Raw genomic sequence first — 18321 nt, forward strand, 5'->3', positions numbered from 1 at the left:
CTTTTTTTTTTCTTTTTTTTATGTTTTTATTATAAAACTGGTGTACAGAGAGGTTACAGTTTCACAGGTTAGGCATTGGATATATTTCTTGTACTGTTTGTTACCTTGTTCCTCATACCCCCTCCCCCCTCCCCCTGTCCCCCCCTGAGGTGTTCAGTTCACTTACACCAAACAGTTTTGCAAGTATTGCTTTTATTGTTGTTTCACGTATTTTACCCTTTGTCTCTCAATTTTGGTATTCCCTTTGAATTTCCTAATTCTAATACCAGTACACACTGTTTCCCATACACTCAGATAAGATTACAGAGATAGTGTAGATACAATCACAAGAAGGTGATACACGAACATCATCAATAGTAGAAACTACAGATACACATGGGATGTTGAAAGTAGTTACAACTCTGATATAACAATCATTTTCATAAAATGGAGTTCATTTCACTTAGCATCATCTTATGGGATCATAAGGGTATAGCTATTGGGCTCTTGTGATCCTCTGTAGAACATTGCTTCTTTTTTTTTTTTTTTTTTTTTTTTTTTTTTTTTTTTTTTTTTGGCCAGTCCTGGGCCTTGGACTCAGGGCCTGAGCACTGTCCCTGGCTTCTTCCCGCTCAAGGCTAGCACTCTTGCCACTTGAGCCACAGCGCCGCTTCTGGCCGTTTTCTGTATATGTGGTGCTGGGGAATCGAACCTAGGGCCTCGTATATCCGAGGCAGGCACTCTTGCCACTAGGCTATATCCCCAGCCCAGAACATTGCTTCTTAACTGTTCTTTATTCTCTGGCAAATGAGTCTAGAGATTGACACAGATCTACTAAGAAGGAAACAGGAAGGAAAATACAGTCATGTTTGATTGATCCTTCAGATAGTCATCCTTTAGTCTACTAACAAAGAAATGAGGCCAGTTCCTATATCTTCTTGAACATACTTTTCTCCACCTTGAAGACATCTTTGAGATGCTATTTTTCCTAAATGACAGTCTTTTGATGGAGTCTTTAGTGTTCAATAACAGGAAGATACATTATTATCCTGTTTTCTCTGGACCCAGTCACCTTGTAGTTGAGGATGACACAGGGTTGGCATTGGACAGCTTGCCCACTCCATTTTATGATTTTTACATCAGGCCAAGAAATCTCCTTTTCTGGCACTTCCCTGCTTTGCCTGGTGAAATAAAAAATGGATGTTAGTTTTGCTCAGTTTAAAACCTCATGGGGCAGGTAAGCTAAAGAAAATTACTTAAAAATAAGTTAGCAACTACCTATCAGCAGATACAATTGTCTCTGAAGTTGCATATAAGTCTTCAATTAGATTAGCATCTCACCTTAATTAGACAGCTTTTAAAAAAAAAATTGTGGTACTAGAGGTTGAATCCAAGGTCTCATACATGCTAGGTGAACACTCTACCACTTGAGTCGCACCCCCACCCCAACTTTTTATTTTAACATACAGTCAGAATCTGTAAGAATAAATATTCTCAGGTAATGAGATTCACTCTGTCACACTGGCTACCTGGCATGATGTACAAAAAATGAGACAAGTAGCTGAATGAGGTTTGTTTAATGTGGTCTTTGACATTTAAAAAAAGAATAGCAGGACTGTCATTTTCTATTATACTTGTAAGTACCACCAGAGGGCACTGAACAATGAGCGACCCTCAAAATAAATAAAAGTTTAAAAAATAAACAAAAAGTTAGCAAATTCTTTCTGCTTCTGTTCATAGGAAAGACTCACAACCACGCTTTCAAGACCTTCTTCCTTGACAAGGTTACAGAGAAGGATTTTGTTAAGAAGATTTGAAGGCCAGGGGCTTCTTCATCACACCCACTGCTGAATTCAACAGGCAAACTAAAGTGTCCGTGATTTATTTTTTAAAGTATGACTTCCACAAAATTCAGACAATTTTAACCAGGGAGAATCTCAATCAGCTTTTTCATGTTTAAAATGGGAATGACCATGTTACCTTCTATAAGCTTGAGTGATTGCTAGCACAGCAGCAGAGCAAAACAAACACACAAAAACCAAAATAAAACAAATGCATTGTCCAATCAACATATTGTACACCTTGAATTTATAGAACTTTTATTTCTCAACTGTACCTCAATAAAGCTTTGTGGGGGGAGCCCTCATTTCTACAGTTTAAAAAGAAATATTTGATACATAGTAAGCATTCCATTCAATTATTGTTGTTCAATGATTTTTATCAACTAATGAAATTCCTTACTGCCCTTGGAGAGAGGACTAACAGTCCACTACCAGAATGGGGTATGCATAAACAGTTTTAGGAACTTTTATGTTAGCTAATGTGTTCTTAAAGACTGGGATTTTTCTTATCATATGAAGAAACACTATTTACAATTTTTAAGAAAACGTGCCTAAGAGTCCAGTCATGCATTCCTGTTTGGCAACAATGGGCTAGAGCTGGAAGCTTTCTTTTAAAGGGCACATCTCACCAGCTTGCAAAATTCCCCCTCCACCCATGCTGGATGGACCATTGTGCATCTGCATTTTTCTCTCCTATCTTATATTCTGCAACATACTCTCATATAGGTTAAACAATAGTGTCTCCACTTAACAGATGGCAACATTGATAAAATAAAGGATAGGTTAAAGGACTTGAAAAAGTTGCACAATGACAGGGACTAATATCCATACCACCAGCATCAAGCTGCTTCCCAACCGTAGGAATGAACTTCTTCCTCAAATTTCATTAAATTATTCGTCCTCTGTCAATTGCATCAGATCTTCTTTGCTATGATTTTAAGCATCTGGACAAAATGCTGTGCCAGTTTTAAATGGTAAGTTAAAATGTGACCTAAGGTGTCTGAGGCAATGTCCTCTCCACTCTGCTAATAAACGGGGTAGTTTCTAATTATTTGCATGGAAGTTGGCTCCCAAGATAATTCAGTGTCCGTGTGGCTCCATTTCACCTCTACTTATTTCCATTACCTTGCATATTAGCTATGTCAAGTTGATGGGCCTGCTGTTCCCCAGGGTGGCTATTATAAATACTGGTGCTTCGGTGAAACGCTTCCAGTCTTCTGGAACCTCATTTGAACTAAGCAAGTTCTCCATAATGATCATTAATGATGTACTGCTTGCATGTAAATGTTGGATATTAATCTTTTGTTTACTTTCTCTATGCCGTCAGACTTCTTAGAGGTTCTTTGTAGTATTTAATGACTGATGGTGAAGGGTAGCTTCTTCATTTGAGACTGAGTGACTGTTTCAGTGAACAATTTCTGTGGCAAGTACAGGCTTGATCTTAGAGCCCTAGATGACAGAACCCCTTCTAGTGGCAGATATGGCTACACAGGCTCTTGAGCTAATATATCATTAATACCTAAGTACAAAGCCTTGCTGGAGCCTCTTTTCAAGTCTGCAAATGCTGCTGCCATAGAGACTGAAGACTGGGCCCCATCTATGCCGAGAAGGCCCTGCAAGCTCAGTAGGATGAGTTTACTTACCAACCCTTGAGAAAGGAACATTGTGGATTCTGAATACCTTTTGTTCCTTTCTCACCACACCGAGATTAGGCTGATGTTGCCATGGTCTGAAAGCCCATCTGGTCTGAATCCTTCTTTGAAGATTCAGAACCCAAGTACCAGATTAAGTCTAGGTGAATCCTCTATGACTTGAAATAGGCTTGGATTCCTATATTGAATTACACGGGAAGAAAAGCCTGCAGCTTGTTCGATGTGTAATGTTGTATCATGGAGTGGGACCAGAACAGATGAGCTCTGTGCTGGAAATGATGAGGCACACTAATGTTCTCCACAGCACAAAGCCCCTGAGATCTTAGGGGCTAGATCTTAGGGAAAACATAGATCTGGATTTGAATCCCTGTTCACATAATACATACAAAAAATTTTAAATGTTTCTTAATAGAGTTATTGTGAGTATTGTACAAATACACACAAACATATACACGTACATCTATGCACACTTGCAATGATTATCTTTGTTATTATATGAGTCCACATTGACCTCTGCTGTTTTGAGTTTCCTCTTGACCTTACTCATCCTGAGAGAGAAAGGCTGTTTGTTGGGCTCTCACCATCTATTTATCTCTGCCCTATCAATGTTTTATGGTCTGAAGTTAGAATGTAATAAAGGTAAGGAAGAATTTGCTGGGTCGGCTTATAAGCACTTTGAGGAAATGGCCCTTTGCCAAAACTATAAACATAGCAGAAGTCCCTAATGGCAAGGAATGAACAGTAAAACCCGTTAGGAGCAGATACGTTTGTGATGTGTAAACACATGCCTTTAAGGAAGGTGTGGAGAATCTCCTGGAAGAATGGAGGTATGGGTAGGGCCACCAACGTGGGAATGGCATGATCTGGGTCATGTGGAGGAGTATCAGAAACATTGTTATGGACTGGACACATCATTGCCAAAATTCTCATCATCTCTTACTTGAAGTATATGAGAAACTATGACTATGTTCTCTTCTGTCATCTTTTCTAACTCTAATAATTCTTTCACAATAGTTGCTACTTGGTTGTTACAAAATCTACTTCTAATCCAACTGCTTCTCAGCTCAGTGGTTTTTGCTATTGCTATTCTGATGAAGTCTAGCAGTTGGACCCAAAAGGCTGAGCTCTTAGACCTACGCACGTCATTACAATCTTTTTTTTTTCCTCCCAAATCAGTGGGAATCTAGTGGACCCATTTAGAAGACAGTGCCAAGAAGAGGCTGGAAAACTTAGAAAAGGCTTTCTATTGTTCCCCTCTAACTATTCTCCCACCAATTTGACCTAATAAGGCTTAAGAAGACAAACATGAGTTTCCTCTCTTGCTTGCAGATTAAATATCTTCACCATCATAAAAATGACTATGGCTCCATATTTCTGAAAAACTGTTCAATAGCTTATGATGGCTCTGGGGTTTCACTGAAGTATAATGACAGGAGATAGGTTTAGCTTTTCAATGGATTCCCTTTTCTTTTTGGAACTCAATTTCTGCTGCCTTTGTGCCTCTGATTTAACTAGCTTTCTCCTTAAAAAAAATCATGCCCACATTATCTGATTGGGATTCAGAGTGATTCTTAAGGGAGCCCCAATTGCATATGGCTTTTTAGTGTTCCTCGAATAATTAGTCATTTAACTCTTGTGTAAATAGAAGTTGACGCTGCTTGTTAAATTTTTTTTCCCTTGACATGTTAAAAATAGCTCCTTCAACCCAATGGCTTGACTGTAGGCAAGGCAGATCATTTTGGCTGAGGCAGAAGGCACAGGGTGTCCTGAGCCTTTTCTACTTCTTCCAGTCTCGTAGGCTCCACATCAGCAAGCTATAGTCTCTAGTTCCTCTAGGGACTTAGTAGACAGCCTTGGATGGATGGTGACAGTGGTGGTGATGGTGGCCGTAGCCTTTTTCACCTTCAGACTTTGCTTCAGACATGCCCATCAGTATATTCATGTTCCATTTTCAGTACTCAAAAAAGAACCATTATATTTATTCCTTTAGCCACACTGATCTCACAAAGAAGTACAGATTAGGGAAGCACATTTATTTAAGACAATTGTCCCCATGCCCCCAGGTTTATCTGACTGCCACAAATTAGAAAGACTTTGATATCTGGTTTTGCTATAACCCAAACCCTTGGGTTATAGCATGTGAGAGATGTAAGTAACCTGAGGGCCCTCAAGCCAATTTGAGTGCAGGAGTACCAGTTATTTGTCAAAAAGCTTCATTTGAGCTGGTATGTACCTAGATGGTAAAATATTTGCCTAGCATGCCAACGTCCCATTTTTCCAGCCCCAACACCACAAAGAAAACAAACGAACAGAAGCCCATGAAACTTTATTTACCACAAAATATTTTCTTTCCAAAAGAAAGGAGGACTTTAATTTTATAACACAATAAAGATTTTGCAACATACACATTTTCTTTCATCAAGGAAGAGAGAACACAACATGACAAAAACTTTTCCCACTACTTGTTGAGAAGCCTATGATTTTACAGGCAAGATTTCCATTTCTACAATCCTTAGCTTCTCAGTCCTATCAATTTTGAGTCAAATACATTATTTGCTTGCTAACATTATTGACCTATGTCCCAAGTTACTTTTTCAAATACAAAACTATTTTGTTCCCATCACCCTTGTTTGTCACTGGAACTATGACCTGAGAAATGCCTGCCAGAAAACCTTGTGCTCAGCAGCATATTTCTTATTAAGTTAGCAGTGTGAAAAACAAAAATAGAGGTTAGTGATTTCCTACAGCCCCCAAACTGCTTTGTTCTTCCACCCGAAATGTCGCAGCACATTTCTCTTAAATGTACACTAAGACCCTTGGGTATTTTACAAATGAACAATGGCTGAGTTATTTAATTTAAGAAACATAGCTAGCTAAGCCCTCATTTATTTGTGCAAAAATTTCAGAGGGCTTTATATCATGCTTGCACAAGATTCAGATATCTGAAGACTGTAAATCCATAAATATCTTCTGACATGATAGGCTATTATGGCTCTTAAAGACTCATTGCTGTCTGTTGGATCAAATATTTGACTCATGTGGAAGCCTAGCAAGAAGATTTATATGGGGACCATTCCAAATCAAATCTCTATTTAAAACTCACTATCTAGGGAATGAACTTCAAACTCTTTCTGCCTGCTGATCCGCCAAGAAAGTATTATGAACATTTCATTTCCCTAAGCTCACATCTTTACACACCTGCAACCAAATCTCTTCCCTTCCTCTTCTCCTGGGGCAGTGAGGGTGGATCTCAGCTCAGCAAATAAGCCTCATGGCATCCAATCTACCACTTAAATCAAACTTGACCTGAGTCACTTTTTTGGAGAGGTGAGTGTTGGAATGCAAAGCCAAATGACTTACCAAGGGTCATGTTTAAGTTTTTTGCTCATGGCCTTCCAGATGCCAGGTATAGTAAGCTACGTCATGTGAGAGAGAAAGTTTAAAGAGAATGAGAACTCTGCAAAGAATCTTTGACTCTGTAACCTCTTCCCCAGCCCCTACACATGACTGATCCTTCAGTCGTACTGATTCTCCCCACCCCAGGGTCTCTCAAACCTGACCCCTCTTTTCTGTTCCACTATGTCCTCAGCAAAAGGCTCAGTCTTGCCCACTGTCATTTGCCTCAGAACAATCTGCCTCTCTTTTCTACATGGCCATACCTTGAATATATTTAGAACTGACCATGTGTCAAATGTCTCTTTCCATGGCTGGGCATTTGTTTTACTATTCTGTTCTCCCTACTGCCAGACTTCCTGATGATTCCTAAAAGCATCTCAGCCCATTCCTGGTCCTCTGCTTAGAATGTCTCCCCACCCTCCTGCTCTCACTGTAGAAATCCTAAACTCCCATGAAATCTCTTCAATCTACTCAATGAGAATTCACAGCTTCTGCCTTGAATGTCATATACTCAAAGCACTGTCTTTATGGAACTCATAATATTGATCTCCTGCCTGTGTTACATTTATTTATCTGTGTACATATGCCTTTCTTCCAGACTGTAAACTCTCAGAGAGGAAGAATTATATCACTTAATACCCAACACAGAGCCAGCCCTCTGTGTTGCTGATGTATAGTAAGTATGCATTGCATATATAAGAACATACAGTTATGTAGATTAGGCCATTGATTATTTTGATTGGAGAGTTTTAATGGCATCAGAGATAGAACTCAGGATTCAAGACAGTAAGGAAGAAAGGGTGGCAAGAAATGGGTTACTTTGCAAACTACTATTATGAAAACATGCTCTACTTCTTTGCAATTTTTCTTTATGATAGTTGTTCTCATGTACTACTAGCTTCTCTCTTCCCATTTCTATTCTATCTATGGCCTAATATTCTACTTCTTATTATGCTATTTCACACTGAGAAGTTGGCTATATGAAGGTCTTTGCCAATCTCTAAAGAAATATCAGATTTATGTCTTTAATGGGATTGGCATAAATAGATTTCTGATCTGGTTTTATTTCTATTTTATACTATATAACTGATAAATTCTGACAACTAGTATTTAAACAATCTATGTTTAAAACGTTTTGGCATTAACTTTAGGTCAATTAAAGACTAATTGTTTTTACTTCTTTCTTATTTTGCTTGCAAGCTAAAATATATTTTACTCTGTTACCTCAAAAATTGAATTTCAACATACGATGTCATTTATACTCATTTGAACCCTTCTGAATAATTTCCTTCTGGTCCTTAAACAGCAACAACTTCTTTTGTGCACAAAACATTTCCCTCAGCTGACATCCCTCAGCTTCATGTCAAGACTCCATGTTTAGGTCTCTGAGGACTTTTGAAAGACATAGCATTGCTAGGATCATAATGTGGAGTTACCTTAACTCCAGTTACTTCCTAATAGCCAACATTTATTCTCAAGATCCATTCCCCCCACCCCCTATATCTACATCTACAAAACACTGGTAACCATAACTCCCCTCTCAGTACATCCAATAGCAACAATGTAAATTGCCATTCAATTCTCAGTACTTTCTACCAGCAAGCCAGCTTCTAGAATGGTTTCTGATCATCTCCCCCTCCCCCATCCAACACTGGCTTGTGTTTATCCAAGAGTTTTCCCTTGGATAATATTTCTTAATTATAGAAAACCCTGTGACAGTAGATTCTGTATCTCACCACCTGTTTACCTATTGTGACTTCCACCTACTTTGTCCTTTCTCATCTGTGCTCTCTGATGCTTTTTGTAATGCCAACCACATTTCCTTCTGCTTCTTTGTGCACTTCCAGTTGGTGTGTGCTTGTCTATAGAGTTGTTATTAGGAGCAGCAGCTAAACATTGTTGTATCTTGCTATAAGCCTGCCAGTATATTTTATGATTCCTCCTTCTAGCTTCAAATGGAAAACAGTATTTCTGTGCCCACTTTATAGAGTGGAGACTTGAGGCTTTAGGAGATAAAAATGACTTGACTGAATGCCTCATTCTGTGAAAGCTGAGGGGCTGCTTTCACAACAGCACAGCAATTTGGAGATGCTGACATCTTGCAACCAGCCTGCTTAGTACCAGACAGCCTCCCTGGCAGGATGCCTAGTGACGGCTGCCATGGAAACGACCTTTCTCTACACCTGCTACTTCCATCCGTCTGGCTCTTTCTTCCAGAAAATTCCACCTTTCAGGAAGGTGACAGGACAAATGGTGTTGGCCAAAGAGCAGCCACCTGTAATCTAATCTTCCCCTGGAGAGACTCATTTAGACAATGAGTTTCCTCTACACACTCTCCCTCATCACTTCTTAACAACACAGAGAGCCTTGGTATCGTTCCCCTGACTTGCCTGCATCTTCTGTTTGCATTCCTTATTAGGGATAGATGAAATTCCAATATGGTAAAGATTGCATCTGGAAAGAACTCCTATACATTCTCTGTCATTTTTTTCTGCCCTTGTTTAGGACTATTGTGTTAGGTACATTATTTGTTTGTTGTTGTTGTTGTTGTTTTTTTGGGGGGGTCCTGGGGCTTGAACTCTGGGCCTGGGCACTGTCCCTGAGTTTCTTTTCCTCATTGCAAGCACTCTCACTTGAGCCACAGTGCCACTTCCAGATTTTTTGAATAGTTTATTGGAGATAAAAGCTTCATGGAGTTTCCTGTTGGCTTCAAACCAGGATCCTCAGATCTCAGCCTCCTGAGTAGCTAGGATTACAGGTATGAGCCACCAGAATCCTGGTTAAATGCATAACTTATACAACTCAAAGTATTGGAATTAATTAACATTGTCTGAAATATTTCAGAATGAATAACACTGTAGAGAATGATTTGAGTATGATACGAAGAACCAAATACCAGGCTGCTTTAGTTCCAGTTTAGCTGCTGAAATTCAAAATCTAGGACATTGCTTGTCAGTAAACTTCATCGTCTGCCTCTACCAAAACACCCGCCTTGTCAGGGTTTTTGAAATGCCCAGGGTTACTAGTTTCCTTTGTTTCAGGAATCTTGGTTTCTGGATTTTAAAATCAATGTCTTTGTTGAGATTTCTGAAGTCCATAAAGCTTCTGAAACTAAACTTTCACCCAAAATATTCCATATTTTTATACCAACATGATGTAGTTATTAGCGTATAATTCATCAGTACAGCTCAGTGCTCAAAGCCATGAAGCCTGCAGATTCAGGTACCTGGGCATCCACCACAGCTGCGAGCTGCATCAGGATGGTTAGAAATTGGTCACAGATAACTTGATGGTGGAGGCACAGGAGGGGAGCAGGGAGGACCGTGCCTGGGACTTTGGAGGCAGCGTAATGAAATAGGTTGGCTAGGAGAAGGGGTGGAACAACTAAGAGGAGGCAGCAAGTCTGAGAAAGCCCTGGTGGTGGGTGCTGGACAGTGCCCTGAGGTCAAGGTCCCTCTTCCTCTCATGGGTCAACAGAACCACTGATTTCCTCTCTTTGGTCCTCAGTCTTCTCTAGTAAATCAATTTTCTACCTTCCCTTCGTCTCCCAGAACCCATAGGCCCTGCCTGCTGTACTCCTTTGTCCTTGCTTCTGATTCCAATGTTCCAGGCATTGTTGCTGCCCAAAGCTAGTGGGTTAGGGGGGACTGTGGTTGGATTTCTATTTTCAATGTTTGTGTCTTTAATGAGCTGTCTTCCTGGTTCTACTTTCTTTGCATTTGTGGTATTTCTGAGTAGTGAGGATGGTACCCTGTGTCACTTAGTTGCTAGTCCACAAGCTTTTGTGCAACCAAAGGCTTATCTTGTAACAAAGGCCTGGATGGTTTACCTGGATATGCTAGTTATGGAATAACTAAGAGGGAGTGGAAGGTGTAGACCTGGAGCCTCTACCATAAGTGGGGGCCCCATTGCTCAGTTCCAACTGACTGGACAGAAGATTGAATGAATGAAGTAGATGCATGGAACAAAGTGAATGCTATGTGGAGCCACAAAAAGCAAGAGCATGGGAGTGAAGGACTGCTTGTCTGAAAACCACTGGGCAGTGCAGGGCAGTGGTCTCCTGGTCTCTGCCTCTGAAGCTGGAGAGTCCAGATTGCCACACCACGGGCAGCATTCATGGAAGCAGACAGGCTGTGCGGAAGGTTTGGGAGCGTGTAAACAGGCCTAAGATAAATATTCATACTTAATATTGGTTCTAGGGTATGAATTTTTAGACTATAATTCTTGAAAATTTATTACAGTTTTAAACTTAATTGGGTAAAAATATTTATTGGTGGGGGAGGGGAGATAATTACCCAATTATCAAAGCGCGGATGAATCCTAGAAGGGACACTAAAACTATCTTTAAGTACTAAGAGGATTTTATTACAGTAACTCTTAAAACAATAATGAATGTTATGTGTTGCTCAGCCCTTTTTCTTTTCTTTCTTTTTTTTTTCACAATGGAAAAGGAGTACACCATTTTCAAATCGCAGGTTTGCCTGTGTGGTGGAAAAGAAAAAGGAGAAAGGACCCTGTGCCAACAAACCTACCACTGAAAATAGTCTTTTCTTTCAATATGAAGAAAAAGGAGGAGCAGGTGAGGAAGGGAAAACCTCATGAGCTACATAGAGGTGGGCATGAGCATTAAGAATACCTTGGCATTTTCCCAAGTGGGGAGTGCTGACAAGTACAATCCTATTACTCAAATCACATCAGCAACGAGAGAAGTAAAATAACAACATGATCTCCCCACCTCCACAGTAGCTATTTGTCCAACTCTCCTTGCTTCCTACCATGCTGCCCTCATCCCCCCCAAAACAGGGCAGGGTAGAAAACAATAGTAAGGAGGCTTTTAAAACACATCATTGAGATTACAGCACCTTTTAAAATAAACAGCACTGAATACCAACACAGGTAAAATGTCATTGTGAGATGGGGATCCGATATTCAACTGCGTGCTTTATGGCTTTCCAGTGTGTGATAAAATCTGTTCACCAGATGTACGATAAGTCTCCTGTGTAGCATACTTGAGCATCCTGTAGGCCCGAGGCCCATTTATTTCATGTAATTGCCTTTCCTGTGCACACCTTGGGGCACCCTAATTCTCTATTTTATTTCAGGCACTGTACAGGGTACCATCTGGTAGTTTTAAACTCATCCCATTTTATTGCCTGACTTGCAGTGGTTGGATCCAATCATGCTACAGCTTTTGGTAGAGACAGACTTCTTACTACCACCTATTTATTTTTGCCTGAAATAAAGTAGCCTTGAACTATCATCATACAGGATTTACCTGTAGATCATGGCTAGTCCATACAAGCTAGTTGAGTTCCTAGGCAACCCCAGACTTAAAGCAGTTCCAAATTGCTTCCTGCACAGCTGTTAACTTATAGAATTGGGATTCTAAATTCTTTGCCTACTTCTGCACATAATGATATCTTTTTTAGTATCTCATTTGTATTATTTCAGTTCAGATGAGCACAAAAATAAATGTATTCCATCACATCTGGAAAAGTACCTCAGAGAAATCGCTTAATATACAAAGCTGCACACCTCATTATGAGGTTCGTCACTCATTTCAAACCCAACCTTACCTCTGTCCCTCATCAACTCAGCTTTCGTCTTGCTGCTATTTTCGTTAAATTGTTAAATCATCTTTCAAGGGAATTTGCAAAATCTCAAAGACGGGCATTTGGAAATATACTTGACAGAAAGAAAATAAATCTCAGAACCACACAGCTCTCCTCACAGCTTTCCCTCAACTTGTGCACATATCAGACAGAAGTAACTCTGCCTTCTCTCTAAGAATTCATCTCCTGCTTCACAGCAGCCCCTCCCTCCTCTGTTACACCCACACAGCTGGGCTAGCCACTTTAACAAAGGGTCCCTGATATGCAAATAACACACACCCAGCTGTGTGTTTCCAAATGAGTCATTGTTCACCTGCTGGTTCCTGCCTCCTGACATCCCAGTTGTTGTCTGTGTAATGCTTTCCCCCTTCTCTTATCCTCTTCCTCTCCATCCAACAACAGCTAAGCTTTGCTGGCTTCTGGAGTGGCAGGGAAAGGACTGCAACAAGAGGGAGCCTGGCAGGGGGTGGGACTGAGTGAGTGATGGCTTGGCTCACTAGCCACTGCTGCCTCTTGACATGTGTTATCTCCACATTGCCCAGGGAGAAGATTACCAGTCTTTGGCTTGAGATGCACAAAGCCTTCCAGTGTACAATCTGCTACCTGGCACTGATGGCTCGCGTAAATAAACAAACCAATCAGGAGTTGCTGGCTGGCATGACTACAGGCAACCTTGGCCTTTCTGGATATGGCAATAGCAATGGGAGACAGGGCTCAGCCACAACTGAGGATGGAAAAATATTTAAGGTGGAAAAAGGCTGAATGCAGACCCCTTTGCAGCAGATTCTTTACATGTTTTGCATTCATGGCAATGACAAATGCAGCTAAACGCACCTGGTTGTAGCTGTCTGCTGTGATCTAAAGCCTGTTTGAATGAAAAGAATAACTTCCTCTGTTATTTATTGTTGGAAACAGAGTTTACTTTGCTGTCTTTAACCCCAGCAGAAATCAGAAATGCCAGTTTAACAGCAAGCTGATGAGTTCTAGGGAATAGAGAAAAGAGGCATTGGTTGGCATCTTGTAAATCAGCAGAAGACCAGTGACCAAATGGATTCATATTTATTTGCCTGGAGTTTTCCCCCCTTCTTTGACTCTCAGGCAATCTTGTTCTATAAAAATGTTAATGCTGGTCTGAATATGAAGGGTAATTTTTTTCTCCCACAGCTCTGTCAAACATATCTTCCTCATAATTAAATGTGCATCCTTGGGCTCTAAGAGCAGTCTTGTTGAACAAAGCAACCGCAAATCCAACTAACCTTTGAAGAATGAGGGTGTCAAAGCATAAGCAGATGTTTTAATTTGAACAATGCTGGGATTTTTTGGATGCCAAATGTTACTAAAATAGTTATTGTATCTAGACAGCAGGAGAAAGATACACTCAGAAATGACCTATAAGCCTTTCAAGCTACAGAGGCATTGTCTCCGTCAGCAGAAATGATATTGGAGGAGCTGTTTAAAAAATGATATATTAAACAGCAGCCAAAAAGGAAATATATTTGCATAATCATAATACATGGAAAGAAGGGAGAAGTATAAAATTTCCTAGCATGTAGACAGACAGACAGACAGACAGACACACACACACACACACACACACACACAAAGTCTATTGCTAAGTTAAATGTAGGATAAAAGAAAAGGTCTCATATTATCCTTGTATTGAGATTAAATATTTTAAAAATGAATATGAGGTGTATACTTTTTTTTAACTGAAGATATATAGTTTGGCTATAAAATTACAACATCTCATTGTGTAGTTGTTGAACTTTCGAGAGATGTTAGCACAAGTTTTTTTTACAAGTGGATGTATGCAGGCAAGATTTATATTAGACATAAGGGAAAATGTCTTGAATTTCAGAAGAGTTGTGAGAAGCCCAAATAGTTTACCCAAGAAGGCTGTGGAATTTACCTCCTGGAGATTTTTAGCAGCAGACAGGAGACCCATATGTTTGGGTTTATTTCAGAGTTGTTTGAAATGCATAGAATAAGCTCTTCAAGAATTTCCTAGTCCTTCTCTTCTGTCACTGGTCCGGGAATAGGGTAACTATCCAGCAGATGTCCACCAACCCAGGCATCTGTCCCCTCATCCCCTATATCCACCTGCTCTTAAGTTGTAGCCATTGCTTTCTAGAACCTCTTAATCTGAAAGGTTAAGCAGAGCATCCTCTATATATGTGGATTGCACAGAATAAGTAAGCTGCTTTAGTGTCTATAGGGGACAGTTTCTCAAAATCTACCAAAATGTAAAATGCGCATATTCTGTTATCTTGCAATTATATTCGTAGGACTTTATTTCATAGATCCATCCACACATTTCAGGATGACCTATGATTAATGACAGTAATGTTTATAATAGTAAATACTTGGAAGCCACCTAAATATCCAAAAGAAGACCAATTAAGTCAGTGTTAAAACAAGGAAACAGTTTTCACATAGCTATAAGAAGAAAAACTTCTAAGGTATGAAGAAAAACATGAGGTGCATAAAATGCTACTGTGTGTATGTGTGTGTGTGTGTGTGTGTGTGTATGTGTGTGTTTTCCAACAAAGGAATAGTAGAGGGGCATACTTCCAAGGTCTAAAACCTTCTTAAACTGTTATGTCTTCTGAAGTGATATTTTGTGCATGAAACATCTGATAAAATAAAGTAATAAAAAATAAGTAAAAAAAAAAAAGTAAAATAAAGAAACCTTTTTCCAGAGCCAAACCCTCAGATAGAGGATTTGTCTTCCCTCTGATTCTTTCTCAGCCTTTGTCAGAAGTTATTAGTATAAAATGGCCATCCAGGGGCTGGGAATATGACCTACCAGTAGAGTACTTGCCTTGCATACATGAAGCCCTGGGTTCAGTTCTTCAGCACAACATATATAGAAAAAGCCAGAAGCAGCGCTGTGGCTCAAATGGTAGAGTGCTAGCCTTGAACAAAGAGAAGCCAGGGAGAGTGCTCAGGCCCCGAGTCCAAGCCCCAGGACTGGCAAAAAAAAGGCTATAAATCAATAGGCAACAGCCCGTTTGACTGGGGATTTTCTTATTCCCTTCCTGCAATTGCGTCTTTTAGATAGAACAGAGAGAAGAGAAAAGAAGCAGATAGTCTGGTAGGAGAGCACAGGAGAACATTTCTTTATTTGACCATTTGCAGATGTGTACAAAAACTGCCTAAGGTTAAAGCATAAACTTCTGCCTGGAACCACAAGAATGGCCAGAGAGGTGACAGCCAAAGTATAAGCAATCCCACAGAAGAAATTCAGTCCACTTTCTGGCAGGGCTTCAGATGACATAAGGTGAGAATTGATTCTGTGCATTTGGGTTCTCCTTATTAAAGTGTATGCTAGAAAGGCCTGGTAGTGACATTCATTCTAGAAATCCTTGTTGAGAATTCTCTGAAAATCATCTGAGAGCATAGTTATGGGGTCCTTTGAAGACTCAAGCATGTGTATTGATGGTTGGATAATGCAGTCCAAATAAGGAGTCAACAGATAGGGATCTACATCAGAGGAGTGGGACACTTTGAGATGGTCTCATCAAGTGGTATAGATAGTGACTTCAGTGAATTCTTGTGAGGGCTCATTTCTGCAATCTATTCAAGACTTCACCACTATACATCATCAGTGTTATTTTCTGCTAAAATACATCTCATCCATCTCACCCAACCTCTTTGATTCTTCTCTGGAGTGCTCTGCCTAGAGTAGGAACAGGGCTTCCGTTGGGGCATTGTCCCACTGGTAGAAGTCAGGTAAGTTAGATATGCTCTCACCAAATGTGAAGCATCAAGACAGCCCACAAAAGGCCAGGATCTGCAGCAAGCAATGCTCCAACTCTTTGAAAATTAAATTCCTCCCCTTTAAAACAGCCTGCTTAGAAGAGAAGAGAGAAGGCTCCAAGCTTTTACTCCTGAGAGTTTTATTTAAAGAATACCCCATCTTTACTTGCAACTGAGAAGCTGAAGATTAAAAATTACCCACTGTATAGTAGCTGAGCAGTAACAATTTTTCATAAAGGTTTTTAGTACACGTTTGGGATTATAATTTCAATATTATGCAAATGCATTTTATGGATCTGTAATACAGAATGTGTACTGGCGTTAATGTGCATTAGTGGGTGAGCACAAAAAGGCTCCAAATGAGCCATTTTGGTGTCTGCTTTCAACATGGATTATGAATAATAAGTAAAATGTTCCGGTTTAGAACAAATAATATAAAATCTGAATTCCTCCACTGATGTACATCAGTGACATAGACCTAGGCAACTTCGACAGATTTCTTGCCATGAACATAATTAAAACTGGCTCTTAACCAATCTATTCTTGCATATGATTTCTCTTCTTAAATGGAATGTTGAAAGAAAAATAAATACATTTAATACAAAAATGGGGGTGGTTTCCCCCTGTTATTCATAATCAGACATTAAACAGATAAGTGAGTAAGTAAGGTCATGATCCTTCAAAGCCAAGGGAGTGGCTTTCTGACTGTAGCTTTAGGGTCAGAAGGGTTAAACGGGGTTATAGAACATGTGGAATCTTCTCAATTACTAAAATTCATGCCTGTAACACAAAATATTTTATACAAAAGGTAATTGTGTTGGTCTAGTTATTTAAATAGCATGTAAATAATCTTAGCAGCTGTATTACCTGTGATCCAGTCTGGGAACTCAGGTGAAAATCTGTCTCAAGTGTTTTCTTTCAACCTTGTCAGTGTATTTTTAGGGTTGTACTTTAGAAAAAATGTTCAAAAACTACTTTGAAGTTCTCACTAAATGCACAATGGACATGCCATTGTGATATGAGTCTACAAATATTTCCTTTTTTAAAAAATGAATACTTTCAAACCTTTTGCTTGATAACAAAGAAAGATTAAGAGATGTCATAATGAGAGTGGTGGCTGGTTGTTTTACGGATAATCGAAAATGTGTATTTGCATTGGTTTGGTTAGGACTCTGAGGCTTACCAGTCCTGTTTGTTGAAACCATGTTTCATACTGGTCTCATTCTTTGATAGTCAAAGATAAGCTAGTACTATCTAATGAGTATGGACTGGCACCTAGGCTGAGTAAAAGTAATGTAAAAAGATCTTCTGTCTCAAACAAGTACCTTTAAATTAATTTATTTTTAAATACCACAGATTCTATGACCTATCTTTAAAATGATAATAAAAATATCTATGCATCGAGTTCTCTCAGAGTTAAGTGCTTTATATGCATTATCACAATTGGCCTGCAAAGTAATTTTGCAAGGTTGGTTTTATAATCCTTATTAAATGGTTGAAGAATCAGGAGTTTTAGAAGATTAGGTAATCTGTATAAAATCACACATTTATATGGATCTGTCTGATTTTGCAACTCAAATTCTTGACCACCATTTGTCTTTGGGTCCACTATTACTATGGTGCATGATAATCCTAGCTTTGTTTATCTGATAAGTTACAGGAATGGTATTCATTCCTTCCATAGGACATGGGCACTAGAACTAATCTCACAGTTAGGTTCCATTTTGGCCAGTCTTTGCATCACCACTTATTTACATCGCTACAGGTGGCTATTGCTTTCCGCATCCCCTGGCACTTTTCTGTTCTCCATGGAGATCTGGGGGAGGAAAAATGGATAATGCTAGAATCAAGAACACAATAAATATGTGCTTACTAGTAAATCATATGGTTTCAAGTTCTCCAATTCAAATTCAACAACAACAACAACATAGTTTTTGAATACCTGAAGTGTTCTATGACTTGAATCCTTAAATTGTCAAGAAGACCCAAATTAAAGGTTAGGGTATAAAAGTTAGTACCAGGACAGCTTTTCCAAATTTTGTAATCAATACTGGAAGGAACCAAATATATTGTGTCCTAATT

At 39.4% G+C, this 18321-nt stretch overlaps 1 long non-coding RNA gene across 1 annotated transcript in view; it reads right to left on the minus strand.

The window, feature by feature from the left end:
• Positions 1–766: 766 nt before the first annotated feature.
• LOC125350526 overlaps positions 767–18321 on the minus strand; it is a 73566-nt gene continuing 56011 nt past the window's right edge. Inside the window, exon 3 of the long non-coding RNA XR_007210761.1 lies at positions 767–1160. This is a non-coding gene — a long non-coding RNA (uncharacterized LOC125350526). The remainder of the gene's footprint in view (positions 1161–18321) is intronic.

Source organism: Perognathus longimembris, chromosome 4 (assembly GCF_023159225.1).
Source record: "Perognathus longimembris pacificus isolate PPM17 chromosome 4, ASM2315922v1, whole genome shotgun sequence".
Lineage (NCBI taxonomy): Eukaryota > Metazoa > Chordata > Mammalia > Rodentia > Heteromyidae > Perognathus > Perognathus longimembris.